A 9,241-nucleotide genomic window follows, 5' to 3' on the forward strand; every position below is an offset into this window, starting at 1 on the left:
TGAAAAAAGATCCATGTTCCCAAGTCTACTAGACACACTGGACTGGTAGCATGTATGCCTGCCCTGCACTACTATGTGATCAGGGTAAGGCTTTCCCAGGACATCCAACCAAACATCTTACCAAGGGAAAGAAATGCTGGAAAAGCAAACAATGAACTGCTTTTCCCTGTGAGCATTCATGAGCTTATTGGTTTTCCACACTTCATTACTGAATCTACCAGAGAAGGGTCTGAAGCAAGATCAACCAACCACATGTCATAGACATAAAAATAACCACTGGGACCGTAGTGGTCATATGTCCCCAACAGTCTGACTGACCGGTCCTTGCAAGGCAGTGCCAGTTAAAAGACAGCTCTGCAATCAGAACAGAGGTCCAAGATGCAACATGGCCCATGTGTGCCAGGCCCCTCAGGCTTGCTGGCTGCTCAGTTTTACTCCAGTTAAGCTGACAAGCGTGGGATCAGCAACTTCGTCAGTCATGTTGTCAAACTGTTCCCCATCCTCACTGTCAATTGTACTATTCTGCCATTCAATCTGTGGGTTTGGTAAGTGCTCTGCGTTCTCAGATGCATTTTCCCACTGTGACTGGTCCTTGGACCAAAACCCTTCAACTTTTCCCTAGGAATGATTCTTCCATTTCAACTGCTCTGTGTCATCTTGCACCGTAGCCTTTTTTGACAGCTCGCTTACTGCTCCTTGCATCTTCACTCTGGGAAGAATCATCAGACCAGGTTCCTGGTTTCATTTCACATGTGAAATCACATGTGAAATGAAATCACATCAAAGTCAGAGATCTGTTGGGAACCAGGCCCACTCTCAGATGGTGAAGCACCATCTTTCCACTCAACTACATCATCTTGGTCTACCTCACTGTCAGAGGCATCATGCATTAGTTTGGTTGGCTCCTCAGTCAAATGGATAGTTTCATATTTTGAACCATCCTCCTCCTCTTTTTGGTCTAGCCTCTTAGATTCCAAAGCATCCTCAGGAATGACCTTCGGTACATGCTCTTCTGAATTATCACTAGGAATTTTAGGCTCAACTTCAAAGACAGGGTCAAAGGGCTGTGGCTTCCACTGGATTCTTCCTCTAAATCCTCAAAACTGTCTGAGAAGCTGTCATCTTCCTTCTCAAGGCTAAGCTTTTTGTCAGCAGTCTTACTAGCATTGCCTCTTGAGTCCTTCTCGTCATGATTTTAGAACAGCCACTCAGCATCAAAGTCCATCTCGTGTTTGACTTTATTTAATTCATGTTAAAGCCTAGCAGCACACCGGGCTTGCACTTCTCACAGTCACGAACAAACTTCTTTCTCTTGTTACTGAAATGGGAAGCAATGTCACTCTTCCACAGCCACAGACTGGCGGCTAACTTCTCAATTTCTCTCCTGGTGTTTGTTGAAGTATCTTGTGAGGAAGCTTTTCCTAGCTTTGTAAGAGTCATCTTCATGACCCTTGGGGTCTACAGCTAAAACAACAGGCTCTTCAGGCTCCTCTTCAAAGCAGCTGGGAGAATCACTGTCATCCTCTAGCTTTCGTTTTTTTAATAGAGGAAACTCCACCTGTTCATAGGTGCGCTTCACAGGAGCCAGGCCTGGAGACTGATTGAGCCGAGAAGGTGCATTTGTTTTGGCCCAGCCATTCTGGGTTTTTCCAACACCCCTGCAGTGGACTAGGTGCAGGGTGATGGTTGAGGCTGTCATGTTGCTAGTATGCACACCAAGGCAATGGATACATTTGTAGGTTAGCTTTTTCTCAACTGGATGAACTGTCTGAATAACTTGGTGATTTTCTCATAAATGATGTGCGAGTGCATCAGATATGGGTCCTTTTAGGATTGAAAAGCAAAGAGGGCAAAGGGTTTTCCCAACATCTTTTTTATAGGGCACTGCAGCTTGAGGTGAACTTTTAACAGGGACATCTGCTTTTTCCTGAACTTTTGGCTGTGGCTTTGGAGGAACCTTGGCATTAGTTTGGGCATGGTAAGCAACTGATTCGGCTGGGGCATCCCTCAGATTGTATGTGGTCACCAGGTGATGGATGTTGGTGTGACTCCCCTGTTGCAATGTCGAATCAAAGCTCAAAGTAGACTCGGTTTTAGGTCCCATCTCTTCATCAATGTGAACCATTCGCATGTGTGCTGCCATCTTTTCCACGTCACTGAAGGTTGAGCGGCAATAGGGACAAGACAGACCATGAATTAACATATGGTTGAGCAGGGTATCTGTGGGCAAATAGCGGTTACAGTAGAGGTATTTGCTAGTAAAATTGTGTATTTTGATAATGTAGTTAGCTATTTCTGGGACTTTATCAGCTTTATGCTCCTTTTCAAAGTGAACACTATAGACATTCTCAGGGAAAAGCTCGTTACAGATTGTACATATTTTCCACTTCTGAGTAGCACAGTCGTTGCTTGGAGGAGGGCGTGTGACTGCTGGTGGAGGTTTAGAACCGGATTGACCTAATACTCTAGAAGCCTGTGACTTAGACACAGAGGGAGACTTCACCTGGCCTGGGGGTAGAGAGGTGGTACTGGCAGTCTGCAAGGAGTACCTGGCCGATGCTGGGGGACTTTGGTCAGCACCAAGCCCACATGACCTCCCATTTCCACTTGGAAGTAACTTTTTCACAGACTGAGACTGCTGAGGGATGGAAACTGGAGCCTTGCCACCTAGACCCACTCTCACTGACTGGCCAGCACCATAGCTCTGGCCTACAGGTTTGACTCCATAGTTGTTTTTCTGCAGGTGAACATTGGACATCCTATTGACTCCTGCTGAGTTGAAGTTAGGCTTTGGTATTGACAATTGATTCACCATCTGCTGTGATGACAGAGACAGAACATTTCCAGAAGAAAGGGAATTGATTCTTGGTGGCAGTCCCATGCCCTTTTTCTCTTGAGATTTGGGAGCAATCAGCATCAAGGTTTTGGCCCGGGGAACTTCGACATTTGTGTGCCCAATCATGGCAGTGACCTGATAGTCTATCCGTTCATGGTCCTCAATGACATGCTGCACCAAAGCTTCATAGACTTGGGCATGAAAAGGCATTGCTTGTAGTGGATGTTACACTCTTCTCAGGCATTTGCACCCAGGGGGACAGCAACATTAAGTGATTTTTTCCCCTGCCTTTGCTATGTATGGTGCTGGTACATGCTGAAAAGGCTCCCTGTAGATGTGCTTCCTGACAATCTCATATAGAGGGTCTCGGTAAGTGCACTTCTTGCAGTAATACACGGCTTGCTCTACACTGTCAGCCTGCTTAGGTTTAAGGCCATCGTTTTTGTTTGAAGCTTTGAAAGTGCTGAGGCTGCTACTCGGTGCGCTGGAGTTTGGAGCATGAAATATTTTAAAGTGTGTTTCCAAAGTCTTTTTATCTGCATTGAAGGTACAGTGAGGGCGATTAAGGAAAGTACTATTTTCAAAGTCTTCACTATGAACATTCCGGAAATGACTTTTGCAGGCAGAGAAGAATTTTGAGGAAAACGGACAAGCACTGCAGCAAAAAGGTTTTGTCTGATAGTCCTGATTTTTTGTAAGTGAAGGGTCCCACATTCCTACATCCTCCCATGTAGTGTTTTTCAAATAAAAGCCATTAGGTTAAAACTGTTTAAAATCCTTGGCTCAGCCTCGAGGCATGCACAGGGCCTGTGTGCTCCAGGGCCCGGCAGTGGGCAGGTGGCAGCAGGGGCTATGGCGGTGAAGACATGCCCAGGGCCTCTTCGTGCAGGCTCCAGCTCGAGCCACAGCCTCAGCCTGCTGCGGGTGGTGGTTAGCGGGTGTGGGGGGGGGCAGTTTCCCAGTAATCTTGAGATTGTGTTCAGCCATGTTCTACTGCAAAGCACTGGTCTTTTAGGCATGGGTCAACATGCCCCTCTTAAACATTGCATAACTCTCTAATATTTTATTTTTGAGATTAATAATCATTCTATTTGTTTTTCAATATTCTGTGATATATTGACCTATATTTTGATTATGACTATTGGATAACAATAAGAATAGAAAAACTATATTTTGATGATGATTATAGGATATCAATCAGAACAGAAAAATAAAGAGATCAAGAGGATAAAAATTGAAAAGGGAGAAGTCAAACTTTTGCTACTTGTAGAAGATACAATACCATACATAAATGACCCCAAAAATTCTACCAGAGAACGCCTACAGCTGATAGACACCCTCATTAATGGTGCAGGAAACAAGATCAACTCAAAAACAATCAGTAGCCTTCCTACTTACAAATGATAAAGAAGCTGAGAAAGAAATCAGAGAAACATCACCCTTTATAATAGCCACAAATAACATAACCAAACACCTCAACACAAATCCAGCCATGTTGAACCTCATAGAACAGAAAGTGAGAAGTAACCTCGAATGCACTTGCTCAGGAAACCACTTCATAAATCTAATACCAGTAGCACAGACACTGGGAGCAACAGTAAATTAACAGTACCTTCTGAAACTGAGAAGCTTCTGTAAGGCAAAGGACACAGTCAATAAGCCATGCCTGGTACAGGAAACCTGGGAAAATACAGAGAACTAGTGTTGTCATGGATCTTGGAGAACATGTAACTACCATTTTACTGTCAATAGACATGTAGTGGTGAACCTACTTTCCCAAAGTCAGTCATAAATTCTGATATGGATACTTAGAAACATAAATTACATATACAACAAATGTGAATGCAGCTTATTCTTACCTGTATAAGTATACTTACCTGTTACAGTATTTTTAACTGAATTGGTGGCCAGTTACGTGGCAGAATCACTTAAACTAAGGAAAACATGCTGGTTCCCCTCATGTGCTCTTCAAGGCTGGTTGCTGACTTCACAATCAGTTGAGTGGTGACTGGCCTGTTCACAGTTCTGAGACATTTATTACATCATCAAATATTATCTCCCACTGAGATCATCTCCCAAGTTTCAGTCATTAGTGTATGAGTGCAAAAGCAATTTAACTCACCACAATAGATTTTCAGTTCCCTTTGTTATGTTTCTTACCCAGCATTTGAGAAGTGGGATGTGTTTGCCAGTGTGTCTCCCTGCTCATAGTCAAGACCTACATGACTGGTTTATCCCTGTCTATAATTTTTTTCTTTCTCTATGAGGCACTATTTCAAATCCTGTCAATGGAGGTAGTGACATTTTGTAAAGTTATTGCTATATGTAGATGCTGTGCTAGAAGTGGCATCAACATACCAGGAAATCTCTTAGTTAACTCCCAAGAATTGTTCACAAAAATCTAGGGGTAGGGAACAACCAATGATATGCCTGGGATGAAAGGAGAGATCTCCTGAAACCACATAGAAAACCCCTCCAGGATACAACTGTCGATCATGATAGATGCAGCTAGTCCACATTATGTTGAAATGTATTGAAGCAAATGTTTCAATGTTGGCCAATAAATAGCTCATTTTAAAACTATACCACTAACTCAATCCTGGTTCTATAATAATATAAAAGGAAAAGTGAGAGATGATGGCAGATCAGAATTTAAGGGAAGGAAGAGAATGATGAAATTAGTAGCAATATGGCTTTTTTCTTATTTTGTTTTTATTTTTGAGACAATTTCTACATTTAGATCATGGACACCATGAATGTATGGACATGCTATCACTGACTCCAGGATACTGGTGTTTCAGGCATGTTCCATCATGCTTCTTCTAAGACCTTGTATTAGTTGCTTTTCTACTGCTGTAATAAAATACTTTGAGAAATGAATCTTTTGGCAGGTGGGAATAATTCAAGCTGGCTCATGTTTCCAGAGGACAGTCCATAATGGCAGGGAAACATGACAACAGGCATGCAGGTCAGGAAACTTGTAGCAAGGAGAGGGGCTGCTTGGTCATTCCTGGCTGCCCAGCTCTGAAGTAATTACACAGAAACTGTATTAATTAAATAACTGCTTGACCCATTAGCTTTAGCTTATTATTGGCTAACTCTTATATTAATTTATCCCATTTCTTTTAACCTGTATCTCACCACATGACTGTGGCCACATGATTGTGGCTTACTGGGTAAAGTTTACAGCGTCTATCTTTGGTGGTTCCAATGCTTCTCTCTGACTCTGCCCTTCTTCCTTTCACCATTCAGCTTAGTTTTCCCCATGTATTTCTGTTTTTCCCTGCCATAGGCTCAAAGCAGTTCTTTACTCATCATTGAATAAATGCAACACACAGACAGAATGACCTCCCAAACCAAGACCTCATATCTTCATCCTTGAGAGACCAAACTAGAGTTGGACAAGGCTACGAACTCTCAAAGACCTCCTACAGTGAATGTGGTACTTCCTCCAACAAGTATATACATTCTAATGGTTCCACAACCCCTTAAAAGAGCATCATCATTTATGGACCAAGTGTTCACACACATGATCCTATGTGGGACCTTCTAATTTAAATTACAACAGACCCATAGGAAATTAATATAGTTACTCTGTCTAGTACATATCACTTTGCAGAGACTGTGGTAGCATGAACAGGGCATGCACAGGTCCAAGCCATATCCCTACACTGAGAGTAGAAGTGGACATGAATTCCTATCCCTAACCAAGAAGGTATATCCAATTGGCAATTGCTTGCAAAGGAAAGATGAGTTTTCTCCAATGGAGCCTTACCAGGTATATAAATCACATTTAAGGGCTTGTCCCATGCCCAGCAGTAAATAGTCAATACAAATTAACTCAAGGGTAGTTATTAAAAACTTTGCTTTATAATGTTTTTGGGCATTTTATACCTTACCGAACTTTTGGTTGTATATTATGTTTTCTGACTTTGAGTTTTTACAGTGTGTGTGTGTGTGTGTGTGTGTGTGTGTGTGTGCATGTGTACTTCTTTGTACTTTTTGTTTTTTCCTCTTTGGTAGCCTGTTCAGTTTGCTTGTTTGTTTTCTAAAGAAAGAGAGAGAAAAAGAAAGCATGAAGTTACATGGAGAAGTAGAGGTGGTTTGGGGATGAGATGAGTGATGAGATACTGTGATCAGAATATGTTGTGTGAAAAGAACATATTCAATAAAAATATATAATTACTGTTGACTTATTAAGAGATTGAAATCACTCCATGTATATATGTGAACATAGTGCAATTAATGATAGCAAAAAATTATCTAGTATGTATGCAAACATATGGAGATTAAACAATCACTTACTAAATGATGAATGGTTCAAGGCAGAAATAAAAATAAATCTTAAGATCTGGGTCTTTGAAAAGATGACCAAAACAAAAAGATGCTTTGACCAACTAACTAAAGGAGGGGATCCAAATTATCAGTCAGAAATGAACAGGGAAACATTACAACTGGCACTGAAGAAATTCTGAATATTATAAGGGAATGTTTTTAAAATCCACACTCCATTAATTTAGAAAACCTAAAAAAAATGATTGATTTTTCTAGCAAACAAAGGAATAAGTTAGAAGAGAGGACTCAAAAGGCCCACAGGATGTAGGAAAACTGGGTATGCAGCAAGGTTGATGGAAACCCCAGGGAATGGAAATAGGGTGTGATAAGGGTTTCCTACCAAACCCCAGCCCAATGTGTCAGTACCCACACTCTACCTTAGAGTGACAGCTCCCACCTACAGCTGAGAGTAACTTGTGTGTTTAAGTGCTTTCCACAAGATGCCTGATCAAGTAGTTTGTCTTCTGTCCTTACCCATAGTTCTTCTCCCAAAATCCTAATTCCTTCCTCTTTCATTCTTGAGTCACCTGATACAGGTATCTCATTCCTGATAATTCCTTGTGCTTGCTAGCTCTCAGTGTGTTAAAACACTGACCCAAAGCAACTTGGTGAAAAATAGCTATGTTTTATCTTAGAGCTTACAGTACATAATGGAGGAAATTAACAGTAGAAACTCAAGTCACATAGTTTCATTAATTGTTTTTACATACATATATGTAAATTTATATACATATATTCCTAAATATACAAATATTACCTGCTCAGTCCGTATTAGGTTTCTGTCTAATTGACCTGTCCATTGTTGAGAGAGGTGTGTTGAAGCCTCCTACTATTAGTGTGTGTGGTTTGGTGTCTGCCTTAAGTTCTAGTAATGTTTCTTTCACATAAGTGGGTGCTTTTATATTAGGGGCATAGATGTTCAGGATTGAGACTTCATCCTGATGAATTGTTCCTGTTATGAGTATAAAATGACCATCTCTATCTCTTTTCATTGATTTTACTTTGAAGTCAGATTCGTTAGAAATTAGCATGGCCACACGCACTTGTTTCTTAGGTCCATTTTCTTGAAAAACCCTTTCCCAACCTTTAACTCTGAGTAGATGTCTGTCTTTGTGGTTGAGGTGTGTTTCTTGTAAACAGCATATTGCTGGATCCTGTTTTTGTATCCAATCTCTTAGCCAGTGCCTTTTTATAGGTGAGTTGAGTCCATTGATATTAAGTGATATTAATGACCAGTGGTTGTTTACTCCAGTTATTATTTTTTTTTGGTAGTAGAGTGTGTGTTTCCTTTGAGTTGTGCTGGTGAAGGGTCGCTAGATATCTGAGTTATAGACAGTGTTGGCAATGTTGGATTCCTTGGGTTGTGATTTTCCTTCTATTACTTTCTATAAGGCTGGATTTGTGGCTACGTATTGTTTAAATTTGTTTTTATCCTGGAATATTTTGTATTCTCCATTGATAGTGAATGATAGTTTGGCTGGGTATAGTAGTCTGGGCTTGCATCCATGGTCTCTTAGTTTCTACAGTACCTCTATCCAGGATCTTCTGGCTTTCATGGTTTCCTTAAAGAAGTCTGGTGTAAGTCTGATAGATTTACCTTCATAATTTACTTGACCTTTTTTCCTTTGCAGCTCTTAATATTCATTCTTTAATCTGTATGTTTTGTGTTTTGATTATTATATGAATAGGGGATTTTTTTTGATCCAGTCTATTTGGTGTTCTGTATGCTTCTTGAATATTCAAAGAATATCTTTCTTTATGTTGGGAAAGTTTTCTTCCGTAATTTTGTTAAATATATTTTCTGGGCCTTTGAGCTGTAATTCTTCTCCTTCTATCCCTATTACTCTTAGGTTTGGTCTTCTTATTGTGTCCCATATATCCTGAATGTTTTGTGATGAGAATTTGTTGGATTTGCTGTTTTCTTTGATCAGTGTGTTTATTTTCTCTATGGTGTCTTCAGAATTTGAGATTCTTCCTTCTATCTCTTGTATTCTATTGGTTATGCTTGTTTCTGTAGTCTCTGTTTGTTGACCTAGATTTCCCATGTCCAGCCGGCCCTCGGTTTGTGTT

At 40.7% G+C, this 9,241-nt stretch overlaps 1 pseudogene; it reads right to left on the minus strand.

The window, feature by feature from the left end:
* Positions 1 to 408: 408 nt before the first annotated feature.
* Positions 409 to 8,539, minus strand: LOC121441357 (annotated as a pseudogene).
* Positions 8,540 to 9,241: the final 702 nt, after the last annotated feature.

The sequence above is a fragment of the Microtus oregoni genome, unplaced genomic scaffold (assembly GCF_018167655.1).
Source record: "Microtus oregoni isolate MIOR12 unplaced genomic scaffold, Mior012 000074F_ref0000038, whole genome shotgun sequence".
In the NCBI taxonomy this organism is placed as follows: Eukaryota; Metazoa; Chordata; class Mammalia; order Rodentia; family Cricetidae; genus Microtus; species Microtus oregoni.